The sequence below is a fragment of the Gorilla gorilla genome, chromosome X (genome assembly GCF_029281585.2).
Source record: "Gorilla gorilla gorilla isolate KB3781 chromosome X, NHGRI_mGorGor1-v2.1_pri, whole genome shotgun sequence".
NCBI lineage: Eukaryota > Metazoa > Chordata > Mammalia > Primates > Hominidae > Gorilla > Gorilla gorilla.
In genome coordinates this window covers 22657461-22675377 of record NC_073247.2, presented here as the reverse complement: position 1 = coordinate 22675377, position 17917 = coordinate 22657461, and the positions used below count along the sequence as shown (strand labels likewise).

At 37.2% G+C, this 17917-nt stretch overlaps 1 protein-coding gene and 1 pseudogene across 6 annotated transcripts in view; both read right to left on the bottom strand.

Moving 5' to 3' along the window:
- FRMPD4 (FERM and PDZ domain containing 4) overlaps nt 1–17917 on the bottom strand; it is a 602496-nt gene that overhangs the window by 524619 nt on the left and 59960 nt on the right. The window lies entirely within an intron of this gene.
- LOC115932604 (uncharacterized) lies at nt 7714–7790 on the bottom strand (annotated as a pseudogene).

The window sequence follows — 17917 nt, the reverse complement described above, 5'->3', positions numbered from 1 at the left end:
CCCAAAGGTAAGTCAAATAAATGTGCCAAGATAAATGCAATCTTCAATATACATCTAACAGTAAGACAGAATTTTAAGAATAAATGAAACACTTAAACATTTCCAGCTTCATAAATAATCAAGAAGTCACCTCAGAATCAGAATTTGGTTAAACCATACATTTTTATCCTTTCTCATTTACATAGATCAAAGTAAAGAAAGCATCCAAAGATTGCATGTAAAAGACAGTATATGAAAGCTTCTCTAAATATGTCAAGTCCACACTCTTAACATTGAGAGGCAAGATATTTTTCAAGAAATTCAGTAGGTTACTTCTCATCCAGGAAGAACCTCAACTGAAAAACATACATCAGGCAAAAATGATTAAATGTCCATCAGTCATTAGGAACCTACAAACAAAAATTGAGCCACTCAAGTAAAGCGCTCTCAGGATATTAATGCTGCTTTTGGGGAAAGTATGTCTCAACTTCTTCATAAGAAAATATTTTCCATAAATTTTAGATGTTTTCCACCCACCCACCCAACTTTTATGTGCAAAGAGACCAATTTAATCCGGCAGAAAACATTTATATTGTATAATTTTATTTTTAAGGCCAGTAAGAAGTGTCACCTAAAGTTATGGCTTTATTCTAGTTTTCAAAAGCATTAACGATAAGATAATTTGTTTTTATTAAATCTCTACTATGTGTCAAGCACTTCATCTTTAAGGGGACCTTATCATGAAACAGAGATTTGGCGGTATATTCCACTCTGGAAGAAGACTGGCAAACATAAGCCAGAGCTCTAGAACCCGAGAAGTCAGAGCATGTTATCAAAACTGAGGCTCAGAAACACAGGGCCAAAGAAGAAACGCAGCTATAGCAATGCATGGCTGTCCCAGGACCAGATGGGTACTGGGTCTCAGAAAGAAATTAATGAGGGAGACTTGATCCAGAGCCTTAGGAGTGGAGTCTCAGAGTTATTTATGCTTTGGGGGTACAATTCACATGAAAGAAATCAAGGGTCCTTTGTTCTTACCCACAAACAGTCCAGACTTCTCAGAAGAAACCAACCAAAGAACTGATGCACAAAACAAGGCACCAACAACATGTCATTGGGCTTTCTACCAAATTATGAAGAGAATTTTAAAATTCAATGGAATAGCATTAGAACTTCTTTAGGCCTGGGTGAAAGGTGCAGGATTTCATCACAAAAATAAAGAGAAGTTGAAAGCAATTATCAAATAATTGACAGCCATATGGTGGGTATGAATTTTTGACTCATTAACTTGAGTTCCCCTGAGGTTTGAAATCTGTCCCCTAAGAAAGTCGATTAGCTATACAGATTTGGCTGCAGGTTACAGGAATTTGAACAAGTTAGAAATGGATTCTTGTCTCACCTAGAAGTCTAGGCTGGTTGTCAACACTGCTCAGTTCTCAGAGAGGCATAAAGTCCTGCAGTGCCCTGGAGCCCAGTCTCCTTCTAGCTTGTTGCTCTGCCATTCCCATGGTGCTGTTCCTAACTACAGAGCCAAGATGCTGCACCATTAGGTCTGCATTGCATTCGGAGGGAAAGAGGACGGAAATTAGTCATATGGCCACCTACCTACAAGAGAGTCTGGGAAATGTGCCCACCTAAAAGAAAAAAAAAATCGAATGATTTTAAAATTCTAGAACAGGGGTCAATAAACTACAATTGACAGGCCAAAATCAGCCCACTGATCTTTTCTGTATGGCCAGAGGGTTAAATTTTTTTTTTTTTTACATTTTTAAATGGTTGTTTTCTTTTAAAAAGGACAAATATGCAACAGAGAGCATATGTGGCTTGCAAAGCCTAAAATATTTACTGTTTGGCCTTTTACAGAAAAAGTCTGCCAGTGCCTATTATAGAGGAAGGGAAGGATGGCTGTGGGGAGGAACTGGAAGTTTCTGCCACAGTAATAAACATCTTAACACCCGGAATGTTTAGAATTAAGCCAACAATGGAAATAACATCAACTCACAGAATTAGTACTTTTGAGTTAATCTTATGAAGAATATATGTTATGTAGGTGATTTAAGAAACTATACATTAGTTTTGCCATTTTAAGCTGAAAGGAATAAGAAAATTGATTGTATTTTTAAATATAATTGGAACATTTTTAAAAGCTTATTTGCTTTGTAAGTTTATTATATTTATAAGAGTACTTTTAAATGCTTGGAAAGCTTTGATTGTTTGCATACTGAGTTGCCCTATCAGGTCACTGGAAGCACTTCAAAGGAAAATATACTATATTAAATGCATAATTGCAGTATAAAATATTTAAGGGTGTTTAACTACCTTAGAAAATGGGTATGATTATTTAAGTAGAATTTGTTTGACTTGAATTAATTAAATATTAGTCAAAGAAAACATGAAGGTAATTGTACTTATTTTACTAGACTTAAAAATAGAATAATAAGATTTCCATACTGAACTTCAAAACACATGCAAAACTAGGATTTTTGCAAAGATAACTCTACTAAACTAAACATGCAGATAGAAGCCAACTTACTCTAAAGAATCCTTTCCATCTGCAGAGGTTTCCCTCAGACATCAAACAGCCCATTGGCTAGTAAACAGATCTATAAGCCAAGAGGAGTAAAAAGGAGGAGAGAATTTGGCAACTAAATCCGGGGAATCAGGAGACACATCCAAGTCTGAAGAAGATGCAAGCTGCTTTGCCCAACCTTACATACCACCATCTCTTGCCAGAGCTCCACATGGAGTTGCTTATCAAGGAAAATTCAGGTATTGAGAGTCTCAAGCAACCACCACTATCCAAGTCTTGATGGATTCAATCCCGTTAGTGAGAACTGCAAAAACGCCAGTCAGTCCAACTCTGTCATATTACATGGAGTTGTTGTCTCCTGAGTTTTTACTGAGATCGTAAAATAAATGCTAGAGCAATGAATAATCACCCACTGAATTCGAACACTGTTTCATTTTAACAAAAGTACCTTTCAGAGAGACATTCTATTTAATTTTGTCACTTTGAAATTAGATCTGTGGGATTTTTAAAAAATGCCTAGTTTTGACATTTTAAAACCTTCATATTTCTGAAAGTTTAACATTTCGGTGTTTGATATTTTAAAATATAACTTACCATTCAATGTTGCCTCTTTAAATCTGGTGAATGTTAAGGCTGTCACTTTGTCTCATACATCTAAATTCAAACTGCAGGTTGTCTGGTTTTCTTTTCCCCTTTTTTAGTGTGTGTTGTCGGTGGGGGAGGCGGGGCAGTTTCCAGTATTAACACATGATGACTGTCTGTGGAGTCTCTGGAACATCAGACTCACTCACTGGGAGCACCGCCAAGCTACTTTCAAATGTAAGTTAAGAAGCTACTCCCCCTTTGTGTTTTGTACAAGATGAAGACACCCTTGTTTATCCTTTCTGTCTGGCCAGCCCCTCTAAGTCCACATCTCACCCTCCTCATCAGGGGAGATGCTGCTGAAGGCAGGTTCCCAGGAAAAGGAAGGCAGAACCACACCACCATCTGAGGGAAGATGTGTGACTCAGGCCGCTTCTAATTGGTTCATATTGGCTTGTGCTGGGCCACATGGGCCTGTGCTCATTCAAGCTGGCTTCTGCTGGCTCAAGCTAGTTTGTCAGACCTGTGTTCTTTCCCACTCTAATTCAACTGATTTTCCCCTTTGTACTGACTACTAGGAAGATTGGTTCCAATTCTGAACTGTGTATCACGCAGAAGTAGCTTGAGACACATGTTTGATGTATTAACACATGGCTTCAGATCATCTTTCTTTTTGGTCTGCATTTCTTGTTGACTAACTTTTATTACTTACTTTACATATTGTCTTATTGTTTTGTGCATGGATTTAGGAACAATTTTCAATCTTTTTCTTGAGTGAAGTAGGGTATACACAAAATCACAGGGCAAATAATTACTCACAAATGTACTACCACAGAAAGAAAACCAAGCAACTATCACTTCAGTGGAACCTATGAAAAACGGCAATGGCTTTCATATTTTACAACAGCAACATCTGATACTGAGAAGGCTCACTTCATTTCTTGTAAGTGAAATGATTCTAAGAAATGACCAAATGAATATCCCTTTAAACTGGGTTCTCTTGTTAATTATTAATAGTTGAGAGCAATGAGAAAATGGAAGAGATACACCACTGCCATAAATGAAAAGGGCTACTAGCAAGGATTTTTATCCTTGGAATTAAGAACACAATTGATAACTATGTGAAAGTTAGGAAACTTCTTCCCAGAAAAGTACTAATGTGTGCTGATAGATAAATGTATCCAAACACTTTAAAGAGACACACAGGACCCAACCACTCCCACGAACCAAGCCCATCTGCTGCACTGAAGCCCTTCACATACTACTGCAGGGCTTTTAAACGATAATCTGTAGATTTCAGTGAGGAGGTGTCCAACACTTTGCAGTGAAAAAAGATAAGTCTATGTAATGTATATATAAATAGATGTGGCTTTAAATATCTACAGTGCTTGCTCATAGAGGATTCCAGTTTCTCTTGATATTGCGGTTACCTAAATTAATTTTTGGTTCTGTAAAGTCATTTCTTTTATGAAGTAAAGATAGTACATATACTGGTTTTTGGTTCTGTTCTTTCAAATATGCAACATAAAGTTGGCAAACAAATTAGTGTTAATCTCAAAAACATACTTTTAAATATATTACTATTCTGTGAAATACAAAAATGTAGGGATATCTGCTTTTAGTTTTATGAGACCTAAATTAAAACCACTTGTACTATATTGTAGCTATTTTAAAAATATTTTATGATTAACAATACTTAATTTATATATTGATTCAAGACGGACAGGACTAATTTATAAGAGGACTGAAAAAAATGATACTTCAATTTAAGAAGACAAAATTCCATTACAGGTTAATTATGTTGGATAATGTGATCGTTAATCTCACAAACAGTTTTTATGTTCAATAATTAAAATAAACAAATTAATCACCTTATTGAAAGCTAGCTTACTTCAGTTAGCTGATTCTAAATAAGGAAAACCACCCTACCAGAATAATTTATAATTGTTGTTGTAGTTTCTTCCAATTGATGCATAATTTTGCCAAAGATATCTCCAATTGACTTATTCCATAATTTTACTCTTTATGCTTTAGATATAGACAGTAAATGTAATGCATGATTGTATTTAATTGGAGGGCAGAATAGCTTAACTGAAATAATTTGTTCAAATATATTCAAAAATTACTAAGGTTCATTACTACTTTAATTTACTGTAAACATTTTATTATAGTATAGTAAGGTATTATATGCCTATTTTTATATGATTTAAAGGAGGAAGTCCAAGTTTATGGATTTAAATAAATTTACCTTTTAACAGTAATTAACAATCAGCTATGCAAAAACAATTCTATTTGGCATAAAGACATTGCAAAGGATACAAAAGTGAATAGGATACCAAAGATATCATCTTTATTTTTCTTTTGTAGGATTTCTAATTGGGATTTTTTTTCAGGGTGCAGTGGTTTCTTCTCTCTCCCCTTATTCCCCATATTTTCACCCACTATATCCATTTTTTCCTAGAAACTTTCAAACACATTATAGTAGTCTTTATCTGCTAATACCAAAATCTGGATGACATGTGGTCTTCAGCTATTGACTTTTTTTTTTCCTTTTTTATGGAGACAAGGTCTTGATTTTCTACTTCATTATAGGTTATATTTGCCTGCCTGTTGCCTGTCTAGCAATTTATGATTATATGCTGGATATTATTGATAATACGTTGTACAGACTGTGAATTCTGCTCTGTTCCTCTGAAGAGTGTTGAATTTTGTCATGTCAGACCATTATATTACAAGTGGGTCACCTTAATTTTGTGGAGGCTTGGTTTTCAGGTTTTCTTACAATGGGTCTATTTTAGTTTTGCCATTATTTCAAGGGTATAGTTATCATTCCTGGGACATGGTCCCTGCTTCTAATGCATAGCTACTCTGGGTTCCAAAGAAAATCTTGAATTGTTTGCCAAATCTTTATAACTTGGCAGGATTTGAACTCCAATCTCTGTCTTCCTAGAATCAGGAAGCTGGTATCACCTCTGCTCAGATCATTAACTTTCCAACTACTGCTTCCTTTTGTGTTCCTTGAAATCATACCTGCATGTGCATAGTTTAGGAGTCAACTAGGGATTTGTATGTAGATTTTAGGATTCTCCATTTCCAGGATTCCCCCTTCCGATTTCCAGAAGTTTTTGGTAGCCCTGAACTCTAACCTCTGACTTCTTTTTTTTTGTTGTTGTTGTTGTTTCTGTCCTTTATTCATCAGTTTGTTTTTTTCATCTATTGTTATTGATTAGAAGATTAAAATACTTATTTTGCTATATTTAGCCAGAATGCTTTTTCTTTTTTTTTTTTTTTTTTTTATTATACTTTAAGTTTTAGGGTACATGTGCACATTGTGCAGGTTAGTTACATATGTATACATGTGCCATGCTGGTGCGCTGCACCCACTAACTCCTCATCTAGCATTAGGTATATCTCCCAGTGCTATCCCTCCCCCCTCCCCCCACCCCACAACAGTCCCCAGAGTGTGATATTCCCCTTCCTGTGTCCATGTGATCTCATTGTTCAATTCCCACCTATGAGTGAGAATATGCGGTGTTTGGTTTTTTTTTCTTGCGATAGTTCACTGAGAATGATGGTTTCCAATTTCATCCATGTCCCTACAAAGGACATGAACTCATCATTTTTTATGGTTGCATAGTATTCCATGGTGTATATGTGCCACATTTTCTTAATCCAGTCTATCATTGTTGGACATTTGGGTTGGTTCCAAGTCTTTGCTATTGTGAATAATGCCGCAATAAACATACGTGTGCATGTGTCTTTATAGCAGCATGATTTATAGTCCTTTGGGTATATACCCAGTAATGGGATGGCTGGCTCAAATGGTATTTCTAGTTCTAGAACCCTGAGGAATCGCCACACTGACTTCCACAATGGTTGAACTAGTTTACAGTCCCACCAACAGTGTAAAAGTGTTCCTATTTCTCCACATCCTCTCCAGCACCTGTTGTTTCCTGACTTTTTAATGATTGCCATTCTAACTGGTGTGATATGATATCTCATAGTGGTTTTGATTTGCATTTCTCTGATGGCCAGTGATGATGAGCATTTTTTCATGTGTCTTTTGGCTGCATAAATGTCTTCTTTTGAGAAGTGTCTGTTCATATCCTTCGCCCACTTTTTGATGGGGTTGTTTGTTTTTTTCTTGTAAATTTGTTTGAGTTCATTGTAGATTCTGGATATTAGCCCTTTGTCAGATGAGTAGGTTGCGAAAATTTTCTCCCATGTTGTAGGTTGCCTGTTCACTCTGATGGTAGTTTCTTTTGCTGTGCAGAAGCTCTTTAGTTTAATGAGATCCCATTTGTCAATTTTGGCTTTTGTTGCCATTGCTTTTGGTGTTTTGGACATGAAGTCCTTGCCCACGCCTATGTCCTGAATGGTAATGCCTAGGTTTTCTTCTAGGGTTTTTATGGTTTTAGGTCTAACGTTTAAATCTTTAATCCATCTTGAATTGATTTTTGTATAAGGTGTAAGGAAGGGATCCAGTTTCAGCTTTCTACATATGGCTAGCCAGTTTTCCCAGCACCGTTTATTAAATAGGGAATCCTTTCCCCATTGCTTGTTTTTCTCAGGTTTGTCAAAGATCAGATAGTTGTAGGTATGCGGCGTTATTTCTGAGGGCTCTGTTCTGGTGCTCTACACGTTCAGAGAAACTTCTCTAGTCACGAACTATAGAAATGATCCCTGAAAGTATAGTCTTCTGACTTCTTCACTTAGTAAGAATGCCACCTTCTGCTTGAGCTGTATCTCAGTGTGCCACAACAAACTGGGAAGCACGCTCAGCAGAAAAACCAGTTAAGTGTGGATCTTGCCTGATGTGCTCCTCTTCTTTCAAGAGCCACATCCCTTACAGTTCTGGCTTGCTTTTACTACTTTCCAAGTAGCTTTCAAACAACGATTTTTACAGTTTATAATTTTTAATGTTCAGTTATTATCAGCAAAATAGTCCAATAGTTAGCACAATACAAGCTATGCTGCCAATATTGGAATGAGAACCTTAGAGATTTGTTTCTGATTGAACGTTTCTTTTTAAAAAATTAAAAGAGTTCTCCCTTTTTCTATTTCACAGCTTTAGTTAAAATATTGAGAAATTTCTATCTAAAGAAAAGAGCATTGGGGCTTAATAGGTTTTAAAATAGAATATTAATAAAAAAATTGTGAGGCATTTTTTTCTTGCAAAAAACAAAAAGCCTGAATTGTTTTATCTCTGCATATGGCATTATAGGTTTTGGCAATCCTACAAGGTATAGCTCTCTCCCTATCATGTAGATGTAGCATCAAGAAAATGGAAACTCTGGCATGCTGTAATTTTTCTAATAAGAAATGACACGTGACAGTAAAGGAAGATGCAGTAAGGTTTAAAAAACAACAAAAAAAATGCAAACCAATTGAAAAGGGATCATTATAAGAGTATATTTCATATAGAAGGAAACAACAGTCTTTCCTTATTTGATAGCATATAAAACATTACTGTATAACAAAACAAGATTATGATATTTATAACAATATTTTTATCAGTCAAAAGTTCTAGTTGTGAGCAAAACAAACAGAATGTGGATAATACAAGCTCAAAAGGGATTAATTAAAGGATAATTTGTTGTTCATAAACATCATAAGAATCAGGGTTGGAGTCAATGCACCCAGGGTCAACATTTAAAATCACATCACAGATCAGGATAGTAAGGATATCACAGCTGCTACCACTGAGGACAGACACTGAAACTTGTACCACAGATACCACCAGTGCTGAACCTGAACTGCCTCTGTTAGAACTGCTGCATCTGAGACCTCTAAAACTAGGCGTGGTGGCTGCTGCCAATGTGACTCATCATAAGAATGGATTCTGGGTAGCCCCTGCTTCTCCAAACCATGAGCTACTAATTCAAGGACAGGTGTTAGTATGTCTGATTGCCCATATGCCCCACTGCTAGCTGCAAGGAAGTTTGGAAAGATGGGTCTGTGTCATCTTTAGATTCTACAGTAGGGTTGGCTCTGCCTCATGACTTGGGAGAGTCTCCAAATGTAAGAAGGTTATTTTGAAGTTAGAAGCCCCCTCCTCCCCAAAAAAGAGTAAATATAGAGGTCTCTTACAATATCTTTGAATCATGAAAGAGATAAGACAAAAACAACATTTATTAAATACCTATGCAATACTAGGCCCTTTGCTTAGTGTTTTTAAACCACATTACTGAATTTAATTCAATTTAGTTTAATTTAATCACCACAATAATCTTTAAGGCAGATGGGATTTCTTTCTATTTGCAAGGTTAGATTCTGAGACTCAGAAAGATCACACAGTGATAAAGACCAGATTTGTCACCAGGTTTATCTTGGTTTAAAGTCATGTGTTCTTGAAGAGGGCAGAAAAACACACTTATTAGAAAGTTATGTACCAAATGTTTCCCATTGTACGTTTCACAGGCTGCTATCACAGAGCCTATAGCCCTTTCTGGGACTTCCTTATTTACATGTCCAAATTCCCTTCTCAACTCCAAAGCCCCCTGCAGGTTCAAGACAGTGTCTTCTTCTTTGAATCTATAATTAGCCCACATGGTGCCGGCGCACACCAAAGAGGTTCAATCCTTATTTGCTGAATACATTACACAAATCTTGAAAATTCATTCCTGCAATGAAAGGGGTAATGCTGAGGTAGACAGAACTGCCCTGTAAAGTTGCATAATTTAACAGCTTCCCTGTAGGAAGTTATAAAGGAAACAATACAATGCACCGTTTTAATATAGAGGGAGAGGTGATTCCCCAAACACCCCAATATATAAGTCATCTTAAAAGAGCTTTTGGCATTCTAAGTAAGCTGTGCAGTAACACTCTGAGAGTATACAGAAAGAATTAAACTATTTTTCTTACTTCATACCATCTATCGCCCTTTCAAGCTACTCATTTGTCCTCAATTCCAATCCCCTTGCCAAAAGCCCTGGCTTAGCAATTTCTTCAGATAAAAATAAGAATCCTCTTACCTTGAAGGGAAATGGTACTATATAAATGTATTGTATATAAATAAAATCTTAACTCATATTTCAAAATTTATTAGTATATATTTTTATACAATGTTGATTCCTTAAGAGACAGTCGATTTAGGTTAGAGAAAGCATTTCACAATAGGGTAGTTAATAGCTGGAACAGGTTGTGAAATTTCTCTCTCTGGAAATCATTGAAAATTGGATAAATCCTCATCTATCTTGGATGATTTAGTCTGCCTAGGTGCACTGGGAACAGGCTGCATGGGCTTCAAAAGTCCCTTCCAGCTTGGGTTATCATCGCCTTCATCATTAAAAAGCCTTTTTTTTTTTTAGCATTTGATTAGCTCTGATTTTGTGTCCAGGTTGGTTGAAGAGCACTACTGGGACCTTGCTTTTCGCCCTCTAATAATTTACAGCCTGTGAGAACCCAGAGAGGTGACTCCTTTGGCATGAAGCAATTGAACAAAGAAAGACAATCATTAGCCTAATTCATGAATGGGGCAATTTACAACAGGTGTAAATTCAAGATAAGCATTCTGGGAATGGGGGAGATGGCAAGTGTCTATAAATGATCAGCGGAGGGATCTGGGGAGAATAGCAGATTTCTTATGCCATCAGCTTTGCTCCAGTGAATCTAGGCAGGTGATGTAGAGAAAGAGGAGAATGTTTAAAATGTCAAGATACAGAGCAATTTGGCAAGGGGCAGGGGTGAAGAAGACAGTGATGAAGAGAAGAGAAGGGAAAAGGCGTTCTAGGCAGGAGATGAGACTCTGGAAAAGGAGCTGCAGTGAAGAAGCTGACAGACAGGCTGCTCTCAGGATATGGGAAGGAGGCTTCGAAAATCAAAGGGATCTCAGAATGGAACAAACCCAAAGAGTTGTTAAAAGGGAGGGCATGCAGTGCCCGCACCTTGGTTCTGAATTGGGAAGCCAGGGGAGAGAGCTCTGGCCTCACTTTTCGGCAGCGTACCTCAGAGGACAGCGAAGAAGTTAAGGCAGCAGCATCAAAGGGCGACGACAGTATCCAAGGGTACCTGAGGGCAGGCAGTCCCACCACAGCCTAGAATCAAGACAGAGACTCTATCTCACCTTTTTGCTCCAACCACATATAGCAAAAGAGCAGAATTTCTTAACTGTGGCACTACTGACATTTTGGGCTGGGTAATTCTTTGTTGTGGGGGCTGCCCTGTGCATTGCACGATGTAGCGTAGCATCTCTGACCTCAACACAAGCTAAGCCAGTAGTACTCCCCCAACCTCAGTTGTGACAACCAAGTATGTCTCCAGACATTACAAGATGTCCCCTGAGAGCACAACGTGGGAATCCAAATTGCCCCATTGAAAACCACTAGCGACAGAGAATTGAGAAGAATATGCCTCATTTAACCAGAAGGAAATCTCTCATTTATGTTTTTGTATAAGAACAAAAGATCAACAAAACCAAATATCTTTGCACATACAAAGCAAAGGCCAAATAGATTAAAATCCTGAAGAGTAGATTTCCGTCTAAAATGTCTTTGTATCTCTGAGGACCCCTCAGGAAACAGTGTTGTCAGTGAGTCCCTGTTCCAACCAATTGTCAATTAGATGGATTCGCTTCTTTAAATTAAATCTTTGTTCTTGTGAAAGTACAAATTGTCCTGGGGGAAAAAAATGCATTTGAAGGTACTGTTGGTCCATAATACCTTGGTGTAAATAAATAGATTAACAGAATCCTTCTGAGAAGCAAGTGCTTTTGTTTTTGTTTTGAAGGAAAGGAATTAAGCTGAGTAAGCAGGACAGCATCTCTTGTATTCAGTTCTGTCCTTGCCCTTCAAAACTCTCCCCAGTATCACTAGGGCTGAAAGTCTGGAAACATTTCCCAGCTCTCTTTAGCAGTAGGGTTTGCATTCATATTCTGCCAATGACCATCACTGACAGAAACCTGGTAGGGGAAGAGAAAGAGAAGACATTATTCACTGGCAGCAGCTGGAGTCGGACGTGTGGGCATTAATATATATGTAATGTTTTGTTGGTGTCTTCCAAGCATCTTCCTGAGAATGACCCCATTAAGTGTTCTAGGTTGCTAAGATATTAGGTAGTCGTTTCTTGCCTTTGCTGCACTTTCTGAGTTCTTGATACCAACAAAAGTATCCTTGACTTTGACTCCCAAATTTCTCGAACAGTGTGTAAGCAGGTAATTCCCTATATTCGATCCTTTCCTGTTCAATTTATCTAGAGTGTTTTATTCTTACTTCACTCGATCTTGACTAACACATGAATAAAGCTATAAGATAAGGGCACAGGATACCGGGGGAATGAGAAACACTAAGGAAGAAAGGGGAACATCAAGTGGGAGACATTGCATTAGTTTCCCATGGATGCCATAACAAATTACCCTAAACTAAGTGACTTAAAACAACAGAAATTTATTCTCTCACAGTATGGAAGCCAGAAGTCTGAAACCAAGGTGTCAGCAGGGCCATGCTTCCTCTGAAGGTTCTAGAGAAGAATCCTAGATCAATAATCCTTCCTTGCCTCTTCCCATTAATAGCTTCTGGTGGTGGCCAGCAATCCTTGGCATTCCTTTTCTTGGAGTTGCATCACTTCTATCTCAGTCTCTGTTGTTACATGGCATCCTTCTCTCTGTGTCTCTGTGCCTGTGTCTTCACATAGCCTTCTTATTAGGACACCAGACATTGATTTAGGGTCTACCTTAATCCAGTATGACCTCATCTTAATTTGATTACATCCACAAAGACCCTATTTCTTAATAAGGTTACATTCACAGGTACCAGGTGAACATGGAGTTTGGGGTAACACAAATTAATTTAGTATAGGCATCAAAAACAAAATTTGCCTCCTACTTCCTTTCTCCCATGGCCAGTCTTCCCCTAAAGATCAGTGCCCTGAGCATAATGGGAAGGATACTCAGCATTGTTGGAGATAAGTATTCTTAGAACTAAACCTTCAAATAAAATGTGGATACGAGCACCCCAAATATTTTTTATAGGTGATGTTATTCTGAGGGTAGAATGCTTACATAACCACTCACACCAGTACTCCATAAAGGTGACACATAGTTTGCTACAAATAAACATAGTTCAGTTCATTCATTCAACAAAAACATTTTGACATCAACATGCACAACAGCTCTGAGCTAAAGAAGAGCAAGAGACTGTTGTTAAATTATTGATGCTATCTTAATCATTTTGATACAACAAGCTATAAATATAAGCCTCTAGGATTATCCAAAATAGTCCATGTACACTGTCAATAAGATTCTTAGCTATATTGTATGTGTGGGCCAACTGCTCTGTAAATCTCTCATCAGTCAGGATGAAGATTACAAGAAAAATCTGGCATCCAAAAGGAACTGCAGTTTGGCAAGATGTAAGGAAATAAGGATTATACCAGAAATACAATGGCATGAGAGGTTAAAAAAAAAAAAAGAAGAAAAAGCACCCAGAGGACAGAAAGACAACAAATCTCTAGGTAATAACTGATACCTAGGCAAACAATTCTGGAATAATACAAGCCATCAGTTTGTTTATTATCTCTTTTCAACCATAAAATTGAAGAAAGAAACATCTCTGTTTAATTTTCAAATCAGTTCTATAAGTAAGAACATTAACTAGAGGGGGGTAGCATGAACTCTGAAACATCTATTCATTAGTAACTGTCATCACACACAGTTATGGGAAGCATCTTCCCTTCTGACAGACCATGCACAGACACTGTCCTTCTCCCTTCTCCCACCCAGGAACTGCTCATTAGTAAACAGGCTTTTTCTGGACTCATCTTAAGAAGGTACAGAAAATATTAGCAACTTCCTGGCACTTCATTTATTGAGTGTTAAAGCTAAAAGCACCTCTGACGTGCTAATGCACTTTGGTTTCATCATATCTCTTATAAGTGGAAATAATTTAGGCCTGAACACCAAGCAATCAATTGGAGGACCCACCAGAAATAGCAGGTTAGCACAGCTGATGTTGACCGCCCACATTCTCTGGCCCCTATTCTCATCCTATTAATCACAATACCCTACAGGCAGCAGATACATAGCAATTTCCTTTATTGTTGTCATTGTTGAAGGATTTACTAAAAACATGAGAAGGTGATTTGTAAATGCTTTTCAATATAGAAGTGTGTTTTTCCTCCTGATTATAAAAAATTATATGTTCTCTTAGAAATGCTGTGAAAGTACAGAAAAACAGAAAAGATAGAAATAATAACATAAAATCTTACCATCCATAGAAAACAACTTGTCATTCTTTCTGTTCATTCCACACTTTTAAACATATATGAGGGAAATATGTGATCTAAGAGAAAACTATGCATTGTTTAGGCTCTCCACTTGAGAACCCATCCTTCCAAGTGATCTGATTCTGACTGTAGGGGGGCTCTGTGCCTTGCATTGCCTTTGAACTATGTTGCAACTCTGTAAGTTTTAGATAACTGACAACAATGCAAAATAATACTTGTCTACATTCCATAAGATGGAGGTACAATTGACTCCCTTTCCCACTGTGGAAGAAGCTGTTTTTGCAATCATTTGTAAATTCATTTAAATATTCCTGATCCCTAAATATGTTTGGGATTCTCCTTTGAACTGTTTGGATTCTCCTTTGAACTGTTTTTAACATCTCACCAGTTCCCTCATTAATAATGAGTTAAATAAAAATCTTTAATGTGTTCATTTTACAGTTGTATGAATCATGAGTCTACCTTGTTTGATAATTTTTAAAACATTAATTTTACTTGCAATAAAAGACTTTCACCATAACTAATTATTTGTAGCCTGCTTTATTCTTTTAAAAATACATCAAGGCAAGGTGTGGTGGCTCACACCTGTAATCCCAACACTTAGGGAGACTAAGGTGGGAGGATGGCTTGAACCCAGGGGTTGGAGACCAGCCTGGGCAATATGGTGAGACCCCACCTCTGCAAAAATAATAAAAATTTTAAAATTTTAAAAAATAAAAATACATGACATAGCTCTTTTCCATGATGATTAATACAGATTTGTAATGACTGCAAAGTATTCCAATTGTGTGAATGATCCATACTTGAAACCACCTTTGCAAAAATTATAACTGAGACAATTATTACAGTGAAAGAGGTCTGACCTAACTGACTCCATCTTGCTTCCAACCTCCAAACTGTTCTTGTTCATTCCTGGGCATAGGCTGAACTAACTTGGGAGGAAATTAGTTTATGGTTTAACTTTCAAACAAAGATGATAATAACCCTTTCCCAAAACAAACTCCCTTCCTGCCTGAGGACTAGACTGTCTTTGCAGGACTCACAAATTAGCCATAAGATTAGAAATTATGGTTTAGGAATCATGGAGCTGGAGATTACAAGATTACTGAACCTCCTCAAATTGCTCCTGGTGACAACATCACTATTGTGAAACCTAAGATCACTGCTTGAGATATTTTGCAGATCCTGTACTAGAGGGATCAGCTGGTACCACCCAGATCGATAAACTTGCTCATTTGGTCTTGTGGCCTCCATCCAGGAACTGACTCAGTGCAAGAGGACAGCTTCAGCAACTTATGATTTCATCTCTGACTGGACCAATCAGCACTCCCCACTTTCTGACCTTCTACCCACCAAATCATCCTTAAAAAACCCAATCCCTGAGTTTTCAGGGAGACTGATTTGAGTAATAATAAAACTCTGGCCCTTGCACAGCGAGCTCTGAATAAATTAAACTCTTTCTGTATTGCAATTCCCTTGTCTTGATAAATTGGCTCTGCTAGGCAGCAGACATGGAGAAGCCATCGGGTGGTTACATATGGATGGATATTTAGTTGGTTTCTAATATCTTGCTGTTGTGAACAATGCCACAAAGAAAGTTCTTGAACAAAATTGCATACCTGTCCCATTAACTATTTGGACAGATTTCTAGAAGTAGAGCTGCTTGGTCAAAATACCTGCACAGGCTGTACACAGGTACATTCCTATGAACACTGTATGAGAGGACGCATTTCTAGTAAGGTAGTGAACTTAACTGCCTATAGGGCCAGGCAAGTAAACGAGATGTTTTATTCAGGCCTTTTGTAAGATCATAGGGTGACAAAGGGTCTCAGAATGGAAAGGAGCAGAGGCTCAATGCTCACTGCTTGCTTCCAGGCTGTCAACATCAAAAACATTCAAAGAAGGAAACACACACACACACACACACACACACACACACACACACACACACACACACACACACACGTTTTCCTTTCTAGCATTTAAATTGTCTACTTTTATTGAATAAAGAAATGTTAGTGAAAAACTTGGCTTGGAATAAGCTAGTTCAACCAAAAGGCATACATACTCTATGAGGTCCCTTGCTTCTCAGATATTTGACGGGAAAAATCGTCCAGCAAGCTGTATTTTCTGACTATAAGGATTGACAGGGAGGGAGGCACAGCCATTATGTTAAAAAAAACTTGCATCTGTATTAATATGTTTGATCAATACAAAGTATCTAGAGACAATCTAAAAATTCATTTAGATACAGGAACCAACTTTTTTAAATGTTGTATCTTACATTTATAAAACCTCGTGTTCATTCAACAGAGTTCAAACTGTCAGTCTGGCAAACTTGTCCTTTCTACTTTTTCTATCAAAATATTTCTATGCATTTATTTCAAAACAATCTATTCTTTCACTATAAATGATTAATTTTAATCTTCAAGGGTTCAGTTGTCTGACCACAGTGACACAAAGCCTGGAAAAGTCTGTGAAGTCTAATGGAAATGACATTTGAATGCCTTAAGAGAGTCAAAGAAATGCAAAACCAATCAAACTGTGAAGGAAGTGAACTACCTCAATGGGGGATGAAGTCATCTATGAGTAGATGAAGAATGATGTAAAATGGCACTTGAATCTAAGGCGTCACTACTCACTCAAGTGTAGTTGCTGCCCCAGCGACACAGGTATTACCTGGGAGCTGGGTACTATCATTAATGTGCACACAGATGTGCACAAGACTCACCTGGGATTTGGTAAGTCTGGGTGGGGTTGTGAGAACTCACAACCAAATCCAAACCTTTATTTTAACAAGACACCAAGGCGAGTCTTGTGCTGATTCGTGTGCACACTAAAGATTAAGAAGCACTGGTCAAGCAACCATCGGGATATTAACAGCAACTGGTATTTCTCATTAGGGTCACAAATATGAATAAAGACCAGACTTATGTCTCTCTGCCTGAATTAAAAGCAGTGAATCAAGATGGAAACCCGAACTTTACTGGCTGAGAACGATTTTCTTATTGGGTGTGTTTTAATCCCAGAAAGGTTTAGAATTAAGTACAGAAATGATGGAGTAAATCAATCCCATAGTATTAATATATTCACATTAAATTTAGAATTAATCTGTATATGTTTTATATTATGAGTGCTTTATATTATTTAAGAGAATATGGCAAGAATAAGACTTGGAATTCTAATTTAAAATGTGTGCTGAGTAATTGATTTAGATTTGGGTTTATATGTTAAAAGACAGTTTATAAATGGGACTGAGACATTTACAAGAACAAAACACATCTATATGTTTAAAACAGCTTTATAAAAGTTATTCAATACTTGGAAGCGTTTGTCAGATAATTGAAGGACTTTAAAAGAAATACAGAAATACCATTTAAATGTTGAAGGGCATTTAATTATGTTGTCAAAAGTCCTCATAAAAATGACTATAAAATTTTGCTAGATTTACAAATTGTTAAAAAATAAGGAAGAAATATGATTTTAAATGTGTAACTTGAATACATTGGATATCAAGTCTGTCCACAAAACTGCCCTTAAATAATCTTTTCTGTGTACAAAAGTCACCTTCAACACACACACAAGAAAGTCACCTTTACAGCCAGA